The sequence below is a fragment of the Oncorhynchus mykiss genome, chromosome 2 (genome assembly GCF_057628025.1).
Source record: "Oncorhynchus mykiss isolate SJ-2025 chromosome 2, ASM5762802v1, whole genome shotgun sequence".
Taxonomy (NCBI): Eukaryota; Metazoa; Chordata; class Actinopteri; order Salmoniformes; family Salmonidae; genus Oncorhynchus; species Oncorhynchus mykiss.
The window spans coordinates 40,391,486-40,412,581 of record NC_143023.1 but is presented as its reverse complement, the minus strand read 5'-3'; the positions used below and the strand labels follow the sequence as shown (position 1 = coordinate 40,412,581).

At 44.5% G+C, this 21,096-nt stretch overlaps 1 protein-coding gene across 9 annotated transcripts in view; it reads left to right on the top strand.

Annotated features, from left to right (window-relative positions):
* Positions 1-21,096, top strand: part of LOC110489723 (plectin) — a 190,364-nt gene that overhangs the window by 25,619 nt on the left and 143,649 nt on the right. The gene's annotated exons all lie outside the window — the stretch shown is intronic.

Genomic DNA, 21,096 nt, shown 5'->3' with positions numbered 1-21,096 from the left:
CCATGGGGAAAAAGAGCTAATGTGTAAATACATACTGCAATGTGGACTTTATTGAATCGAGCCCACAGTCAGAAGATAGTGGGTTGGGGATCTCAATCATAGACTATCATAGACTTTTCATACTTCATCCATTGACGATCAGGCCTCATCCACTATCCTCATCCACAGAAAAACCCCATCCACACCCCAAAACCCCTCCATTCCTATTTCACATCTGCATTAGTGTGTCTTTGTACCCATAGCTCATTCTCTCCATATCCCACATATCTCCACATCTCTCTCCATGTCAGTCCTTATCCCCTTACTGTTCTGTACATCAGAGCATTAACTCCCTCCATTTCTCGCACCCCGGTGTTCCTTCACTCTCCTTCTCCCTACATCTTGCTCCCCTTTACGCATCCCCATTCTGCTTTCCCCTAGTACGTAGTCCTTCCAGCTGATCTTTCCTTCAGAAAACAAGAGAGCTCCTCTATAAATATCGCCCCAGTTTCTTGTCTCGGAGAGAATCTGGAGAATGAGCCCCTGTGCTGAATCAATTTAGCTGTTTCAGGGGTGGATCTGCACATTTGTGGGTTTCTGTTTGTGCTCTATATGTGCGTGTGTGTGTATGGGCGCATGCATGCACGTGTGTTTTGTTTTATTTCAAGCTTAGTTCAGTGTGTGTGTGTGTGTGTATGTGTGTGTGTGTGAGACCTATGACCAAGAACACTGGCAGCCAGGCAGGTGTTTATATTTGAGAGTTCCTCTGTGTTGTCTCTGTCGTACAGGCAAGGAACATAAAACAGGCAGACTGTCCTGCTCTGCTCTCATTATCCTTATTAAGGCACATGAGGCAGGGAGGCAATGAGCTGCTCATCTGTCTCTCTCCATCTCTCCCAGTCTCTCTCTGTCTCAGCCCCCCCTCTTTCTCTCTCCATCCGTCTCTGTATCTCTGTCTGTCACTCTCTCTCTCTCTCTCTCTCTCTCTCTCTCTCCATCCCTCTGTCTCTGTCTCAACCCCCCTCTGTCTCTCGCCATCCCTCCCAGTATCCCTGTCTCTCTCTCTCTCTCTCTCTCTCTCTCTCTCCATCCCTCTGTCTCTGTCTCAACCCCCCTCTGTCTCTCGCCATCCCTCCCAGTATCCCCGTCTCTCTCACCTCTCTTTCTCTCTCCGTCTCTCTCCATCTCTCCCAGTATGTCTCATTCTCTGTCTCTCACCTCTCACCTCTCTCTCCTTCCTGATTGCTTGAGTTAATTATTTTAGAGAGAACCTGTGTTCTTTTCAGTGATGTCATGGTGGTGTTTACTCACTACCATGCACAGGTGAATCTAAGGTCATGACTCATCAGACTTCTTGCCTTCAACTCTTGTTCTTGTTCTTCTCTGTATATCTCTGTATATAGTAGGATGTGTGTGTCTTAGTGTACCCTACTGATGTCCGATAATAGACAGTATTTATTCTGTAAACATTGCTAAGTCTAGTTGTTCTTCCGCTAGGCGTCTTTAGCCATAGCAGCATACCGTGACAGTATTGGAGTTTCACTGGGAGATTTTATTCCATTGTCACACTCACCACTCGCCAGAGAATTCCCCATTTAGTTTTGATCTTTAGCGTGCATCACGCCTCACTGTTAGAAGTAGGAGCGGTTGCCATAGAAGTGCTGGATTATGGGACACTTGAATGACTGCGCTCGGAATCTGGGGTGGAGTTGTCAGCCGATGGTTCAGAAATTATCGTATTCAATGAGAGAAGAAAGTTAGTGATGCATATTATGGGGTAAGTTGACCTGTATAGAATGCTAAGTCATTGCTCTGGCACTTTGTACTGATGCGACTCCATTACATTAGTCGGAGTTTACACGGTAGGAGACGTATCCCCCTGGGTGATGAAACAACTATTTGAGAATTCTCCCTGTTCCTCTCATTCTGTCATCCTGCAAGTTGGAAAACATGACACTACAGTCTTACATTCATCACAGTATGTACAGTATATAGAATGTGTCCCTCTCTAGGAGTCACTCAGCCTGCGGTCTTTGATCCACTGTCATATCAGGAAGACGGACAGCATTAATGGATAACTATACTGTCATACGTTTGTAAGCGTTTATATAAGACGTATCCCTCTGTAGGAGTTAGTGAAACATTTCTCTTTGGTTCATTCGCAGATCGGGAGGCAACATGACGCTACTGTCTTACATTCGTCAGAGTTTGTGTGTAGGACATATTCCTCCTCGGGAGTTAGTCTGCCTGTGCTCTACATATTTCATTCTCTTGTGCTGTCTCATTGTCCCCAGCATGGCGGAGGGAGGGAGGGAGGGAGGCAGACAGGCTGGCTAGCTGGCTGACTGTCTTCCCAGCGTCCTTTAATTCACTTTGTGACGGCAGGTGATGTGGGCGGGATGTCACTGGGCAGCCGGTGAGGAGGATTGCCCCGGTCTGGGTGGACGTGCCGGGTGGACGGGCGGACTACGGTTGGCATCCACGCTCTCTCCCACCGCCTACTTCCATGGCGCCCTCTTACGCCCTGCGGGGGCTTAAAATAACCCCCAAGTATAGCCTCAGCCTTGTTCGGCCGCCCAATTAAATAGTTATTTTTGGCCTGGGGGCAGACTTTAATTGTACCATGTTTTTCTGGGGTATAAAACAAATATATGGACTGTGGTTAATAATTTGATTTGATCTAAATGTGCTTGTTTTGGAATGATGGAATCAGTACTCATGCCACTCAAAAAAAAATGGATCTCTATAGCTCAATGAAGAATCTATCAGTGGATGACTTCAGTTATATTTAGGTGTCTTGTGTAAAGTCCTTTGGGAAGTGGTCAGTCACCCAGCTTTATGAATGAACAAACTATTTAAAAGCAGTGGTGTCTATTCTAGCTGTGTAGTGTGCGAGTGTAGTGTGTAGTGTGCGAGTGTAGTGTGTTTGCCGTTTTAAAGCGGTGACTGAGTGTGTATACTGAACAAATACATATATAAATGTAAATATTTTTTTTGTTGTCACATGTGCTGAACACAAAAGGTGTAGGTAGACCTTAGTGAAACGCTTACTAATCAAGCCCTTAACCAACAATGCAGTTAAGGAAATACCCCCCCCCCCCCAAAAAAAACAACCCAGATAATAATAACATTATCGAGCAGCAGTAAATAACAGGGCTATATACAGGGTGTACCGGTACAGAGTCAATGTGCAGGGGCACCAGTGTCAAGGTAATACAGTGCCTTTTGCCACATTTCAGGCTTCAAACATAAAGATATAAAACTGTATTTTTTTGTGAAGAATCAACAACAAGTGGGACACAATCATGAAGTGGAACGACATTTATTGGATATTTCAAACTTTTTTAACAAATCAAAAACTGAAAAATTGGGCGTGCAAAATTATTCAGCCCCCTTAAGTTAAAACTTTGTAGCGCCACCTTTTGCTGCGATTACAGCTGTAAGTTGCTTGGGGTATGTCTCTATCAGTTTTGCACATCGAGAGACTGACATTTTTTCCCATTCCTCCTTGCAAAACAGCTCGAGCTCAGTGAGGTTGGATGGAGAGCATTTGTGAACAGCAGTTTTCGGTTCTTTCCACAGATTCTCGATTGGATTCAGGTCTGGACTTGGCCATTCTAACACCTGGATATGTTTATTTTTTAACCATTCCATTGTAGATTTTGCTTTATGTTTTGGATCATTGTCTTGTTGGAAGACAAATCTCCGTCCCAGTCTCAGGTCTTTTGCAGACTCCATCAGGGTTTCTTCCAGAATGGTCCTGTATTTGGCTCCATCCATCTTCCCATCAATTTTAACCATCTTCCCTGTCACTGCTGAAGAAAAGCAGGCCCAAACCATGATGCTGCCACCACCATGTTTGACAGTGGGGATGGTGTGTTCAGCTGTGTTGCTTTTACGCCAAACAAAACGTTTTGCATTGTTGCCAAAAAGTTAAATTTTGGTTTCATCTGACCCGAGCACCTTCTTCCACATGTTTGGTGTGTCTCCCAGGTGGCTTGTGGCAAACTTTAAACGACACTTTTGATGGATATCTTTAAGAAATGGCTTTCTTCTTGCCACTCTTCCATAAAGGCCAGATTTGTGCAATATACGACTGATTGTTGTCCTATGGACAGAGTCTCCCACCTCAGCTGTAGATCTCTGCAGTTCATCCAGAGTGATCATGGGCCTCTTGGCTGCATCTCTGATCAGTCTTCTCCTTGTATGAGCTGAAAGTTTAGAGGGACGGCCAGGTCTTGGTAGATTTGCAGTGGTCTGATACTCCTTCCATTTCAATATTATCGCTTGCACAGTGCTCCTTGGGATGTTTAAAGCTTGGGAAATATTTTTGTATCCAAATCCGACTTTAACCTTCTTCACAACAGTATCTTGGACCTGCCTGGTGTGTTCCTTGTTCTTCATGATGCTCTCTGCGCTTTTAACGGACCTCTGAGACTATCACAGTGCAGGTGCATTTATACGGAGACTTGATTACACACAGGTGGATTGTATTTATCATCGTTAGTCATTTAGGTCAACATTGGATCATTCAGAGATCCTCACTGAACTTCTGGAGAGAGTTTGCTGCACTGAAAGCAAAGGGGCTGAATAATTTTGCACACCCAATTTTTCAGTTTTTGATTTGTTAAAAAAGTTACAAATATCCAATAAATGTCGTTCCACTTCATGATTGTGTCCCACTTGTTGTTGATTCTTCACAAAAAATACAGTTTTATATCTTTATGTTTGAAGCCTGAAATGTGGCAAAAGGTCGCAAAGTTCAAGGGGGCCGAATACTTTCGCAAGGCACTGTATGTACATGTAGAGTTATTAAAGTGACTATGCATAGATAATAACAGAGAGTTGCAGCAGCGTATGGGGGGGGGGGGGGGGGGGGCAATGCAAATAGTCTGGGTAGCCATTTGATTAGCTGTTCAGGAGTCTCATGGCTTGGGGGTAGAAGCTGTTTAGAAGCCTCTTGGACCTAGACTTGGCACTTCGGTACCTCTTGCCGTGCGGTAGCAGAGAGAACAGTCTATGACATAGGTGGCTGGAGTTGAGGGAGCGTGCAATGCTGACTGCTGGAACGTCCAACAGATAATTTCCAGATAATTTTGTTAATTTCTCTACCATAAGCCGCCTCCAATGTTGTTTTTGAAAATTTGGCAGTACATCCAAGCGGCCTCACGACCCGCAGACTTCTCAAATTAAAATCACTTGGAGCTGATTTCCTGGTGTTTTTAGTTAATGTGTTTTTGCTCAGAAAACTTGGGGGGGGGGGGGGGGCAAATAAAACCACCCGTCGGTCAGATTCAGTTTGCGGGCCGCAGTTGGGGAACCCTGTATCACGTTTCAGGTAAGACCCAAATGCAGACAGGGGTTGATAATCCAAAGTAGTGGGGCAAAGGTACAGGACGGCAGGCAGGCTCAGGGTGGGCAGAACAGGAACAATCACTAGGAATAGAGGGAAAAATGCTGGTAGGCTTGATGAAACAAAAAGAACTGGCAACAGAAACAAAGAACACAGGTATAAGTACCCCAGGGAATAATGGAAAATGAGTGACACCTGGAGGGGGTGGAGACAAGCACAAGGACTGGTGAAACAGATCAGGGCGTGACAGTACCCCCCCCCCCCCCTCCCTCTAGTGACACCACCTGGCGTCCTACCTGGGCAGATACCTGGTTGAGCGGGCTGCCGGAACTCAGAGATGAGGCCTGGGTCCAGGATGTCCCTAGCAGAGCACCTCTCCTCTGGGCTATAACCCTCCGTCAACCAGGTACTGGAATCCCCTGCCCCGAGGTCAAACCGTCAGGAGATGTTTCACCATGTACGCCGGTCAGCCGTCGATGAGACGGGGGAGAGGGGTGGGCCTGGAAACAGGAGACAAGGGGCAGTAAGACACGGTTTTAACTCTAGACACAAAAAAGGTAGGAAAAATACAGAGGGTACGGGGCAACAGAGAACGAACAGCAGAGGGGCTAATCATCTTGAAGCGGGGGGAAAGGTCTCGGCTTCCGGGGGTGTAGTCGCGGCCCTATAGCGGCGTGGCATCGCCTCAGGCTTGACCTTCTTGGATACCGGTCGGTGCTGCGGAAGCGAAGCTGCCCAGGCCTTACTGAACCCCTCCCAGAGGTCCTGGCACTCTGCGGGGCTGGCGGAGAAGTGCGGGGCAATTTCAAAGCCCCCAGGAAGATGTTCCGGGACAGGCAGAACTGACTTCAGGCAATGAGGGTGGCAGGACGGGCTGGGCCAGTTTGTACTATCACGTTTCAGGTAAGACCCAAATGCAGACTGTTCAAGTAACAATGTTTATTACAGCAACAGGCAAATGACAGGTCAAGGCAGGCAGGGGTCGATAATCCAGAGTAGTGGGGCAAAAGTACAGGACGGCAGGCAGGCTCAGAGCAGGTGGAAAAGGTCAAAACCAGGAACAATCACTAGACAGGAATAGAGGGAAAACCGCTGGTAGGATTGACGAAAAAAATCGAACTGGCAACAGACAAACAAACAAAGTACCCAGGGGATAATGGGTGACAGCTGGAAGGGGGTGGAGACAAGCACAAGGACATGTGAAACAGATCAGGGCGTGACACCCTGCACTAATCTATGGATTTCACATGAATGGGCAGGGGTGAAGCCATGGTTGGGCCTGGGAGAGCATAGGCCCACCAACTTGCTCAGTCATGCCCCTTCTCAGTCATGTGACATCCATAAATTAGAGCAGGGTTCCCCAACTGGTTGGTTTTATTCGGCCCCCAAAGTTTTCTGAGCAACAAAAAAACATGCCCTACCGTTCAAAAGTTTGGGGGCAGTTTGCGCTGTTCTGTGAAGAGAGTAGTACACAGCGTTGTATGAGATCTTCAGTTTCTTGCCAATTTCTCGCATGGAATAGCCTTCATTTCTCAGAACAAGAATAGACTGGCGAGTTTCAGAAGAAAGTTATTTGTTTCTGGCCATTTTGAGCCTGTAATCGGACCCACAAATGCTGATGCTCCAGATACTCAACTAGTCTAAAGAAGGCTAGTTTTATTGCTCCTTTAATCAGAACAACAGTTTTCAGCTCTGCTAACATAATTGCAAAAGTGTTTTTGAATGCTCAATTAGCCTTTTAAAATGATACATTTGGATTAGCTAACACAATGTGCCATTGGAACACAGGAGTGATGGTTGCTGATAATGGGCGTCTGTACTCATGTGTAGATATTCCATCAAAAAATCAGCCGTTTCCAGCTACAATAGTCATTTACAACATTGTCTACACTGTATTTCTGATCAATTTGATGTTATTTTACTGGGCAAAAAATGTAACTTCCTTTCAAAAACAAGGACATTTCTAAGTCACCCCAAACTTTTGAACGGTAGTGTATATATTTTTTATTTTCATTGTTGGACGTACAAAACTGTAAAAACACCAGGAAATCAGCTCCAAGTGATTTTAATTCAGGAAATCTATAACCAAATATTTCCATAAAAGAGAGACGTGATCATATACAAATGTAAGCAAAGGTTTAAAATGAATATGTTTTAGTCAAATAATATATCTGTTGGGGCTTCTTGCGGTCAATTTGCAGTCTACAAATGATTTGTAATTATGTTCAGGACCCCCCGACCATCCTCTCAAGAAAAATCATCCTTCAGCTGAATCTCGTTAATGATCCCTGGATTAGGGCCAACTGAATTGATTTCAATTGACTGATTTCCTGTAACTCAGTAAAATCGTTGAAATTGTTGCATGTTGTGTTTTATATTATTGTTCACGTTATATATGAGATGGCAGATCAGGTTTCCCGCAGTGGACAGGCTAGTGAGTGATGGGTGTGTGGTGGGCCCAAGGAGCTATTTGTGGCTGATAGGGATTTTAAGGATCAGAGTCAGTGACACGTCAGATCCATGAATCATGAATCACTGCTCTCTCTCTCTCTCTCTCTCTCTCTCTCTCTCTCTCTCTCTCTCTCTCTCTCTCTCTCTCTCTCTCTCTCTCTCTCTCACTCTCTGTCTCTCACTCATACACACTCTCCACTCCCTCATTCTTCTTTCTTTAAAACAATAATAATAATTTCACTCCCTCGATCTCTCTCTCCCTCGTTCTTTTTCTCTCTCTTCCCACGTTCTCTCTCTCTCCTTCGCTTTCTAAGACTCTGCATGCATCTCAGTCTCCTGTCGACAGGCTGAATTAAGGACTCCCAAAAGTGTTAAATGAAAGATGTGTATATATATATTTTTTTTTCATATACAGTATGTATGGATCTATTCATATACCACTTGCTTTTACCTTGCTACAGAAGTACTGAAATTGAATAATACATATATTTGAGAACCATGTAACCATGATAATCACGTGTCTCTGTCTGTCTTGTGTTCTGTCTCATAGGTAAGCATTGTCCCTCTCCTCATTGACTCCAACACAGGAGAGGGACACTCTTTATGACTTGGTCAATGGGTGCATTGGAATCAGGTGTTGTAGCCTACTGTGCTGTCTTAAATTGCTTTGCTGACAACACACCTGTGAGTTTCCAGTAGTACTCTCATTGCATGTGTCTACTTGTAAATCACCCCTCACCCTCTGCGGGAATTGTCCTGCTGTGGCCCCTGTGAATCACACACACACACACACACACACACACACACACACACACACACACACACACACACACACACACACACACACACACACACACACACACACACACACACACACACTGAACTGACGCAGAGGTCAACCAGGCACAAATGCAATGTGAATGCTAAATGAAGTCTTGAACAATTGAGCCTGTCTGCTGTGTAAAATGTGTGACATAAGGATATTTTCCTTAATTGAGTAGCTGCCAAAATCTTCCCTTTCAAAGAGCTTAAGCTCTTTTCCAGAGCAGAAATTTAGAGGGAAAATCTCAGTAATGGAAATCTTCTGTACAGTATGTCTGTGAAATCGTTACAGCAGAAATGCAGCGGGCTCAGAGAGTGTGAGAGTGAAAAAATTGAGCGAGCGAGGGAGAGTATGTTAGAGTTGGAGAGAGAGAGCGGGAGAGAGAGATGGGTAAAGTATGAGTGGGAGAGAGAGAGTCCTTTTTTCCGTCTGACTTAACTCTGAGAGGTGTCGGAACCATGCTAAGGGAAAGACGCTGGGTTATTCCTGGTCTTTTCCCGGCCTCTATGTGCTTCTGTATTCTTGTCATTTCAGCATTTTTAGGGCCGGTGGCAGCAGCCTGGGATAGATCAGCACTCAGGTGAGAGGTCACTTCAGGGCCAGGAGGATCATGGCTAGACGGGATCCAGCTTTTGTCAAATTAACGTTAGATTTGACTTTTCGTAGCAGGTCAGGGAACCTTAGGATAATTAACCTATCAGGTTAGGAGAATTAGGTTAAGGTTAGGAAAAGGGTTAGGGTTAGCTGAAATGCACTAAAAAAAATCACCTTTGGACTCTAATTTGACAAATGCTGGAATACCTCCTGGCCGGTCATGGCTAATCCCTTCTAGACCCTTCTAGCCATGACCGACCAAGGGGGAGGATAATAGATGCTTTGCAGAGATTCCTCTGGCCGTATATGGACTTTGGAGGGTCCGCTGGGAGGCTTCCCAATTATTTACTGTCCGTTTCCTGTCAGAGAGGCATAGCTGTGCAGAAACAATTCTGTTTGATTGGATTACAGCAAGTGCAGAATCACATCGGCTTATTCATCAAATGGCTTTTTTCTACAGTAAAATCTTCTGTGTCTCTGTGTGGGCGCTCTCCCTCACGCGTAATGTCTGTTGAAACTCAGTCTTTAACAATGTTGTCAAACATTACACGTGAGGGAGCGGCCTGCTGCTAAAGAAATGCAGAGCCGTCTCATTCGCGTACGCTCATGGTTTTTGCCCACCTCATCTCTTCTCTTCAAGCTGCACGACTTGACACCTCGTTTGATCGTTTCTCAGCCATCTTTGTTTGAAAGCGGCATGATGGAGCGGTTTAGTTTGAGTGACAATGTGTCAGCGTTTGATGGAGTGACAGCTCAGCATACTGCTTTAGTGTCAACCTCGTGGGTCGATTTATACGCAGGAGTCACTGCATCGTTTTGGCAAGAGTTCCTTTCTACGGAGACATGACTTTCATTCAACATTCAATTATGTGGGAAACACTGTTTGCACCTGGACTGGGTTTGACACAATGCCTCTCTTTTCTTCCTCCATCTCTCTGTGCCCCTGTTCCTCTGCCTCTGCCTTTAGGTTAGGGTCTGGCACTTTGTTAACTGCGCTATGTGTCTGGGACGGCTGCCCCAAGGCGTCAGTAAGCAATGAAAACATATAGGAGTAATCGTATTGCTCCTCCAGATGCACACACAGATGCATGAAACCACATACACGTGCACTCGCGCACGCGCATGCACTCACGCAGGCACACACACATGCAGGCATGCAGTGACAGTTGCACATCGCAATATTATATCGACACTTTGACTCCCGAGTATCGAGTTGATAAAAAATGCAATACATTGTTAGGTAGAATTAGCTAGTGCTAGGCTGCTGTGCCTGCACACAGACTCTGGTATTGTTCATCCTATAGCTTGTTCTCCAGCTTCTTTTGTAATCGTGAGGCAACATCTGTTCAGCACTTTTTATTTCCATGACTGATCCAAACAAATGTTCTCACGCCCTCTCTCGTTTCTCTGCAGCAGACATATAGTGAGCAATAGGTTCTCAGATTGCACACATGCGTCTGCCCAACGTAGGCGCGATGTATACAGGATAAAGGAAGAAGATGCCATTTGGACAGCGTTTGCTCATGGCCAAGATGTCTTGCAGATGCGTTTAGAGTTCTACATCGTTTATACGTTGGCCAGACATCAACATTCCTATTCTGATGTCTCGCCGACATCTTTCCAATGTGCAAACGCTCTCTAAACTACACATCCCCCACGCAATTTGATACGTCGGCCAATGGTGTGCGTGTTATCAAAGGTTTGAAACATCAAATCCCAATAACCGTAAGTATTGTGATAATATCGTATCGTGAGGTCCCTGGCAATTCCCAGCCCTACATGTACATGGGCAAGCAGGCGCACATGGACACACGCACGTACAGTAGGTACGCACTCATGCACATATTTGCATGCGTACTTGTATGCATTTGCATGCGTACTTACACACACACACACACACACACACACACACACACACACACACACTCACCCGGGGACTGGGACATGGGGGGAATGGGCCGTTAAAGCAGCATTCGGTGTCATCTTCAGTCAGTGCTCTAAGTATCTTCCTTCCCCCTCATTTCCCAACCCTCTCTTCTCACATGCTCATTATAACCATAGTGACGAGGGTGTGTGTGTGTGTGTGTGTCTGAAAGTCATGATAGGTGTGTGTGTGTGTGTGTTTGAACATTGACATCTAAGTCAAGGTGCGTGTCAACGTATCAGGATGGATTGGATTTTAGTGTGAATGGCCACAGTGTGTATTTATTTCCCATGGGCCTAATTGAACCTCTCCTCTGGTGTGGAGTCTCTGTTCGTGCTGGGATGAGTTTTTAAATGGAAGTGTCTGTCTGTATGCTCTGTGAAGGAGCACTGCACGAGCTCTGTTTGATTGGCTGATGGAAAGTGTTTCCGCTCCAGAGAGAGGGTATGGATTGAAATAGACATGAAACAGTTGAGCATTCTTCTAGCGGGTAACAGTGCTCAAACAAAGTCCCTAAAAGGTCATATGTTTATTAGTGATACTGTGAGCAATCAGTGAGAGATGTGGGTGCTTTCCGTGTGGAAGAGATTTAGATCGGTCTGTGTGTGTGTGTGTGTGTGTTAGTGGTCTGCCTTGTCATTCTCTAGCACATTACTGCTTCCAGACACGCTGCGCAATGACGAGCCGGCATGACAGAGTCACCACGAGGCCCGGGGATGCCACAGCAAGTCATCCTGCACAGCTGCCGCACACACGCACACAAGAATGCGTGCACGCATGCATGCACGTGAGCGCACACAAACACAAACACACACACACACACACGTAGAAAACCCTGGGGTAATACAGACTGCCCTTGAGGTATCACTTGCTACATTCTCCTCTGGTAGCAGGCTGCTTGGTTTGCCTCACATAGACATGCTAAAGACTTTTGAGAAGTGTTGCCTGGTGGCAGAGACAAATACCTAGCAAGCTGTTATTCCCCAGCCTGAACAGTACCAAACAAAACACTGAGCTTACACACTTTTACCTCAGTCTGAGTGACAGAAGTTGCCGTTACCCAAACTTCTTGTATAGATAAGGAGGACCAACTTCTCCATCAGATGTGTGAACAAGGTCTCGGATACTGTTGTGGTAACTGCTTTTGGATGCTATTGATTGCATTTTGTATTACAGTTTTTTTTTGGGGGGGGGGGGGGGGGGGGGGGGGTATTCTCATTTGAAAAGGAGACCTGGGTCTCAATATGACTCCCTGCGGAAAGAAAGGTTAAATGAAATGTGACGTTGGTCTCTAACCTCTCCAGCCCAGAGGGGTGTAACTCTTCTCCTCTGGGGAAGAATGGCCACACTGGAAATCAGATTGTTTTTATTTTCTCATCAAAGCGCTAAAAGCACAGCTAATTCTGGGCTTCCTGTTGTAGCCGCACTTTGGCACAGGGCAGTGTTGTCTCACAGAAATAAGGGATTGTGGGGCTTCCAGAGAAGGAAATGGCACTCTCCCCTCTCCCCCTTTTTGACTGATTTTAATCAGTCAGAGCAAACTGGGGTCAAGGTCGTTCAGTGTTTTTAAGCATTCCTCAACAGTAGTAAAGCAAGGTCCTATCTGAGCTCTGTTATTAGTGCTCTCAAAAGCAGCGTGAAAAATCAAATATGAAAAGATATTCAGCAACTTTTGGCAGGACAATGGAAGTTTGCTTTGACATTGTCCTACCAAGAGTTGATGAATATTTTTCAGCTTCAGTCTGCTTCACTGTTCACCTTCTGAAAGTGAGTTGGCTTCAGCATTTGACCTGTGTAGGAGCCTGTGCTCCATCCACGACACAGACTGACCAGATGAATCCAGGTGAAAGCTTTGATCCCTTATTGATGTCACTTAAATCCACTTCAATCAGTGTAGATGAAGGGGAGGAGACTGAAGCTGACGTTAAAGAAGGATTTTTAAGCCTTGAGACAAGTGAAACATGGATTGCGTATGTGTGCCATTCAGAGGGTGAACGGGCAAGACTGAAGATTTAAATGCTTTTGAAAAGGTTATGGTTGTAGGTGTCAACTGCAACGCTCAACAGTTTCCCGTGTGTATTAAGAATGGTCCACCACCCAAAGGACATCTAGCCAAATTGACACAACTGTTGGAGTCAACATGTGCCAGCTTCCCTGTGGAACGCTTTCGACACCTAGAGTCCATGCCCCGACTAATTGAGGCTGTTCTGAGGGCAAAAAGGGGGGGTGCAACTCAATATTAGGAAGGTGTTCTTAATGTTTTGTACACTCAGTGTGTAGTGTAAATGTCATGTCTTCGGGCTGACAGCTTCACTCTGCAGTTCTATTGTCATGTTAGGAATCTGTAGCTCAATGACAGCGTTCGTGTACATGGATGCCGTGACAACTATTTGTTGTGTCACCGCCAGTGTACATGTCTGTGTGTGAGCGTGTTTCTTTTAAAGTACTTGTTTCTGTTTTTACTGAATAGTAATTGACCTGAATCGTTGTGCAATAATCTTTACTCATCTCATATGTATATACTGTATTCCATTCTACTGTATTTTAGATTGCCCGTCCTAATATTTATATATTTCTTAATTCCATTTTTGTACTTTTAGATTCACGTGTATTGTTGTGAATTGTTAGATACTACTGCACTGTTGGAGCTAGGATGTGTATTTGACCAATAAAATGTGATTTGATTTGAATAAAGCATAATCCTAATGCATTGTAGTGTGTGTGAATGGATTATTTGTGAAAATCTTGCAATGACCGTTTCAGATGTCACATAAAGGAACGTTTTTAGTTAAACCAGTGTGAATGCTGCTCTCACTAATTGAGCACAGCATTTGGTCTGACTTTACCACGCTAGTAAAGCCGTGGTCATTTTTATGTATTGTACCTGGTTGCAGACGATGGATTCCCCCAAGGCCTGCTGGATGTGGTCCTTATGAGGAAGCATTTAGAGGAGAGGAGAGAGACGTATGTTTATTCTGGAGATGCTGAGGCTCCTGTAACAGAATCAATGCGACAGTACCCAGTTCCAGACAGAGACAGACATCTTGGATGAGTCTGGTCAGGCTCCCGGGGAACACAAAGGAGCCAAGCCGACGCCTTCAATGAAAAACTCTTTGCATCATTACATGAGAGAGAGACTCACAGTCTTACTGTATTGATCAGCTGTGAGGTTGGCTTCCACTCAGCAGTTTGTTTCGATTATTAGACATGTGTAAGGTGACAGTAAAGCCCTGTCACTGTGGGCCTCATGTTCAGCCCTGAAACAGCTGTCTGTTTCTGCTGATTCACTGCAATGATATCTGGGCAAGCATTAAGAGACGCAATCACCCCCCCCCCCCCCCCCCCCCCCTCCAAGGAGACAGCCTCTTGGCAAGGGCAACATTTTGAGCCATATGTGAGACATTATAGCTCCCATGGCCTGCTATCCTGCCTGTGAAACTACACTATCCTGCCTGTGAAACTACAACATGCTGACTCAGCATTTTCTTTTATCGATCTAGGAAATGCATGTAACCTATTAAAAATGCATGTTACTGTGGGTGGCATCCATAATGAATATGCTGTTTCATATAGGTTTTATGTAAGAAATATGGTAAAAACTACCCCATTTCCCCCATGCCCAAGCACATGTATGATTGTGACTTGATCTGTTTGTGACTCATTGTCTTAAACAAACCAAAATAGCATTTTCTTGCCGTCTTGACAGTAACTGCTGTCTTGTTTCCTGGAATGTTTTCTATATATAAAAAAAAAATGGGTTGTCTTTTCACCCTTTTTCCACTGAGAGTCCTACGCAGAGAGTCGGTGATAGTTAGGCTGTACAGTGTAAGCACAGCCCCTAGTGGAACGTAGTCCACATAACAACATCTAAAAACTCTTGGATCCACTGTTCAATTATTTGAAAGAGCAAGGTTGTGTCAGGCTTTGTATAAAAAGTACCTCCGGAATACTATAGCCAAGAAATGAACAGCGAATGAGTACTGTGATTATTAACTTTCAAATATTGCAATGAATACTCCCTTTAAAAGAAAAAATTAGTTTTTAGGTCTGCCTTCAGCTGGTGGTTCCAGCATGTCTACATAAATCTGCTGAGATGACAGTGTGTCTCTCCAGTGTCCAGCGGGGCTGTTGGTCCAGCTCCAGCCCTCTGACCTTGACTCCCGTGGCCATTCCCTTTGAGCATGGGTGTGTGCTTTCAACCCTGGGGCCTGGTCTGGTCCCTGGTCTGGGACAGAACATAGAGGAAACCTGGCTTCAGTCATCACATTATGTGCTCCATTACCCTCCAGCCCCATTCCCAGCATTCCTGCACCAGGCCAACGCACGCCACCCCGCCAGCCGCCAAGCCTTTCGGGTGGGAAAACCAGCTCCCTCGGCAGAGTTAGGGCAGCTGCATGCTGTATGCCTGTCAACATTCTGTAGGCAAGCAGACATAGTGAAGCAGATCCACAGTGACAGTGACCCACTCATTCTCTCTCTCCACACATATAATGTATCCGTCAGTTTAAAGACAGAACTCAACGCATCAAGATTGTAACATCAATAAAATGTCATGGTGTAAATAATGACTTAAGTAATAGTTGTTTGAAATACATGTTCAGTTCTTATTAGAGACTTTTTTGAATATTGAATGAAAGTAATGGAAGTTGATGAGCTACAGTTACTGCATGGATGATTTGGCCTTTCGGGAAGTGTATTCAGCAATATTCTCCTGAGGGCATAAGGTTGAAACTCTGGGTTCTCTTACAGTGTGTTAACATGATCTTCTTCTTATCTCGAGAAGTAATGTCCGGTGAGGTGGAAGATAAGGCAGTATGATCCTGTGGTGGACAGCCTTTAGTAGCAGGAAGCAATGGTAGAGGTGTGTCGGGCCGAATGTGTGCCAAAGCACCCTGCCCTCTCAGTACACTCTTACAGGGGATTATACAGTGCCTTGCGAAAGTATTCGGCCCCCTTGAACTTTGCGACCTTTTGCCACATTTCAGGCTTCAAACATTAAGATATAAAACTGTATTTTTTTGTGAAGAATCGACAACAAGTGGGACACAATCATGAAGTGGAACGACATTTATTAGATATTTCAAACTTTTTTAACAAATCAAAAACTGAAAAATTGGGCGTGCAAAATTATTCAGCCCCCTTAAGTTAATACTTTGTAGCGCCACCTTTTGCTGCGATTACAGCTGTAAGTCGCTTGGAGTATGTCTCTATCAGTTTTGCACATCGAGAGACTGAAATTTTTTCCCATTCCTCCTTGCAAAACAGCTCGAGCTCAGTGAGGTTGGATGGAGAGCATTTGTGAACAGCAGTTTTCAGTTCTTTCCACAGATTCTCAATTGGATTCAGGTCTGGACTTTGACTTGGCCATTCTAACACCTGGATATGTTTATTTTTGAACCATTCCATTGTAGATTTTGCTTTATGTTTTGGATCATTGTCTTGTTGGAAGACAAATCTCCATCCCAGTCTCAGGTCTTTTGCAGACTCCATCAGGTTTTCTTCCAGAATGGTCCTGTATTTGGCTCCATCCATCTTCCCATCAATTTTAACCATCTTCCCTGTCCCTGCTGAAGAAAAGCAGGCCCAAACCATGATGCTGCCACCACCATGTTTGACAGTGGGGATGGTGTGTTCAGGGTGATGAGCTGTGTTGCTTTTACGCCAAACATAACGTTTTGCATTGTTGCCAAAAAGTTCAATTTTGGTTTCATCTGACCAGAGCACCTTCTTCCACATGTTTGGTGTGTCTCCCAGGTGGCTTGTGGCAAACTTTAAATGACACTTTTTATGGATATCTTTAAGAAATGGCTTTCTTCTTGCCACTCTTCCATAAAGGCCAGATTTGTGCAATATACGACTGATTGTTGTCCTATGGACAGAGTCTCCCACCTCAGCTGTAGATCTCTGCAGTTCATCCAGAGTGATCATGGGCCTCTTGGCTGCATCTCTGATCAGTCTTCTCCTTGTATGAGCTGAAAGTTTAGAGGGACGGCCAGGTCTTGGTAGATTTGCAGTGGTCTGATACTCCTTCCATTTCAATATTATCACTTGCACAGTGCTCCTTGGGATGTTTAAAGCTTGGGAAATCTTTTTGTATCCAAATCCGGCTTTAAACTTCTTCACAACAGTATCTCGGACCTGCCTGGTCTGTTCCTTGTTCTTCATGATGCTCTCTGCGCTTTTAACGGACCTCTGAGACTATCACAGTGCAGGTGCATTTATACGGAGACTTGATTACACACAGGTGGATTGTATTTATCATCATTAGTCATTTAGGTCAACATTGGATCATTCAGAGATCCTCACTGAACTTCTGGAGAGAGTTTGCTGCACTGAAAGTAAAGGGGCTGAATAATTTTGCACGCCCAATTTTTCAGTTTTTGATTTGTTAAAAAAGTTTGAAACATCCAATAAATGTCGTTCCACTTCATGATTGTGTCCCACTTGTTGTTGATTCTTCACAAAAAAATACAGTTTTATATCTTTATGTTTGAAGCCTGAAATGTGGCAAAAGGTTGCAAAGTTCAAGGGGGCCGAATACTTTCGCAAGGCACTGTATCTCCTGTGTGTGTGTGTGTGTGTGTGTGTGTGTGTGTGTGTGTGTGTGTGTGTGTGTGTGCATTTTATGCAGCTGATGTGTTTATCACTCTATGTCGGGTATTTAGCCTCTAGATTATTCAAGTGCACCTGCAAGAGGTCCTCAATTACCATCACCTGTGACCTGTGCTGAGGATCACTTTTATGAAGTTGACCGTGAGTGATGTTTCACAGGGATATTTGCTAAGTGTGTGAGTGTATGTGTCCTCTTTGTAGTGTGTGATCCATAGACCGGGACCTGTTGTGTTTGGCTTTTGCCCGTCCATTGACTAATAGTTGTATCACCAGATACTGGCTCTGTGCAAGGCTTTTCTCTCAGTGCTGGGGGAAAGCTGTCCGGCCTAGCCGCTGCCCTGCGCTCTAAGCTGTCACATTGGACTGGAGATTTGTGTGGCTGTGTGACCTCAGAGAGATGGAATGGTTTTGTCTGAACGTTCACAGCGGGGCTACCGGCGTAAACTGGCCAGGGGGCTGCAAACACACTCGTGTCCCCCACAGTCAGGGGTGAAAGAATAGGGCTCTGAAATGGACAGGACTGTGAGGGAGTGTCCACTCCGATACAAGGTGCCACACTATCCCCACACAGCCTTTTCTGTGGTAGATTGAAAGAAAGAGAGCACTGGAAAGAGTTCTATCCTACATCCCACATTCAATCCACATCCACATGCTAGCACAGTCTACAGTACTTTTCCTCTCTGCAAATGTACAGAGTACAGAGTCCAAATGTACAAATGCCCCGCTACTGCTAATGACACAAAGTTCCATCTCTGAATCCTTGACCATATGTGACCAAGATGACTATTACTGGAACAACCCCCTTCAAAAACCCTTGTGGTCACAACTGTTTGTTGTCTCGAGTACACCCCATCCATACTGTAGCTCATACTTGTTTTTAAATAGCATTTGAAATCTTTCAAATAGTTTGGACGTGTGCTGGGGCCTTGCTGGAGTCCAAGATGGGCACGGTTTCCACTTTTGGGAATATCAAGCTCAATCAATCACAGCTGAAGTATTTGAAAGATGACAAATGTTATGTAAACCAGGTCTGATGTATCTAAATCTCAGTCAGTCAGTAAGAGTCACTCAAACATGAAGTGATGCTGGTGAAATATGTCTGAGAAATACCATTAAACCTCCCTCTGGCCAAACTTCAGACGTTTGCTGACTCATTCAGTAGGCTGTAGTTACAATAGCATAGGATGAATTCGGTTTCCATTCATGCCGCCAAACTAGGAAATCCTTAATTGATAGCCAGCAGCCCTGTTTGAATTTGCTCAGTGCTTATTCAAGCACACAACCAAATAAGATAATGACTGAACACAAGCAGTCAACACACTAATCGAGCATGCGAATAAATAGACTCATGGGTTCTATCTGGTCTTTATTCAGGAAGACAAAACATAGCGTTTTTCGTAGGGATTCATTAGGATGCACATTTGGATGTATTTCATCTAGGATACAATGTTTACTGTGTGAAAACAAATACATTCAAAGGGGTATTAGGCTTATTCAAACACGTACAAATCTCTATGGGTGGAATGCTGTTTTGTCATATCCTTATCCTTAAACCTCCTGCTACTAGTATCAGTGGTTTATCTATAGTATCTATTGGATAAGGACTAGGGACTCCCGCTGATGTGTGCCCATCATCACTAGCATGACATCTGATCTAAGTTGGGTAGAGTAGAGGGAATACAGTAGATCTCTGGAATTCTCTTCTCAAACTCATTAACACATGCTGTAGAGATTCTCATGATGAACAATGAGGCACTTGTGAAAAAATATCCGGTGTGGAAAAATGCATTCAGCATTTAATCACATGCATGCAATACTACAAATTAAATTGGCCGGATGTATTCATCTCTCCACACCTTCTATCTTGTTTCACCCTGTTGCACCTGTGAGTGACATGTGGGCAGGCCAGTTCAAGGCAGTCCAGTTTTAAATTGGATCCACTTCTCTCTTAGTCAGCTCACCCATCTGGGAGTCATTGAAGAGTGTTGTTGCTATTGTCCCATCTAATTCATTACAGTTTTTGCCTATTACCTTCTGTTGGTAACAGGTTGGTTAGTCTGTCACACTGACAAATTGGGAGGTACAGGAAGAGAGGGAGGCACAGGTCCAAAAGGATGCTGATGTGAGCCAATCCAAACAACGGTCACCCCATACACAGCTGTGCCATCTCTCTGTGTCTTTCTTTAGCCGTTTAGTCTCTCTGGTACTGTGGCATGCTGGGATAGCAGGGACCACATCCATAAGGAAATTGTCAGGGATCCTAGCCATGGACTGTTTTGTGTATGTATTTTTCCTTGACATTACAGAATGGTTAGACTACCAGTTCCTTTGCTGCCAACAATATGTCACTCATTTCCTCCCCCCTTCCTTTATTATATGAGAGAGAGAAAGCTATATTTATTGTGACTCAATTAATTAATTGTGTACTCTGAATCAGACTGATGCTTCAGAATATAGGGTCATTTCCATGTACAGTTCATTCGGAAAGTATTCAGACCCCTTGACTTTTGTCACATTTTGTTACATTACAGTCTTATTCTAAAATGTGTTAAATATATATTTTTCCTCATAAATCTACACACAATACCCCAAAAACAGGTTTTAGGACATTTTGGCAAATTTATATACACTGCTCAAAAAAATAAAGGGAACACTTAAACAACACAATGTAACTCCAAGTCAATCACACTTCTGTGAAATCAAACTGTCCACTTAAGAAGCAACACTGATTGACAATACATTTCACATGCTGTTGTGCAAATGGAATAGACAACAGGTGGAAATTATAGGCAATTAGCAAGACACCCCCAATAAAGGAGTGGTTCTGCAGGTGGTGACCACAGACCACTTCTCAGTTCCTATGCTTCCTGGCTGATGTTTTGGTCACTTTTGAATGCTGGCGGTGCTTTCACTCTAGTGGTAGCATGAGACGGAGTCTACAACCCACACAAGTGGCTCAGGTAGTGCAGCTCATCCAGGATTGCACATCAATGCGAGCTGTGGCAAGAAGGTTTGCTGTGTCTGTCAGCGTAGTGAACAGAGCATGGAGGCACTACCAGGAGACAGGCCAGTACATCAGGAGATGTGGAGGAGGCCGTAGGAGGGCAACAAGCCAGCAGCAGGACCGCTACCTCCGCCTTTGTGCAAGGAGGAGCAGGAGGAGCACTGCCACAAATGTGCATGTGTCTGCTCAAACGGTCAGAAAAAAACATGTAATTCTGTTACAAAATCTTTAACAGAATGACTGAAATTGAATTGGCTAAAATAGGTCATTATAGTAGTCACAAACCACAGTTGGTTCACGTGCTACTGTTCTTCCACTGGCATACTGTTATGTTCAGCTCATAATTGTGAAAACAG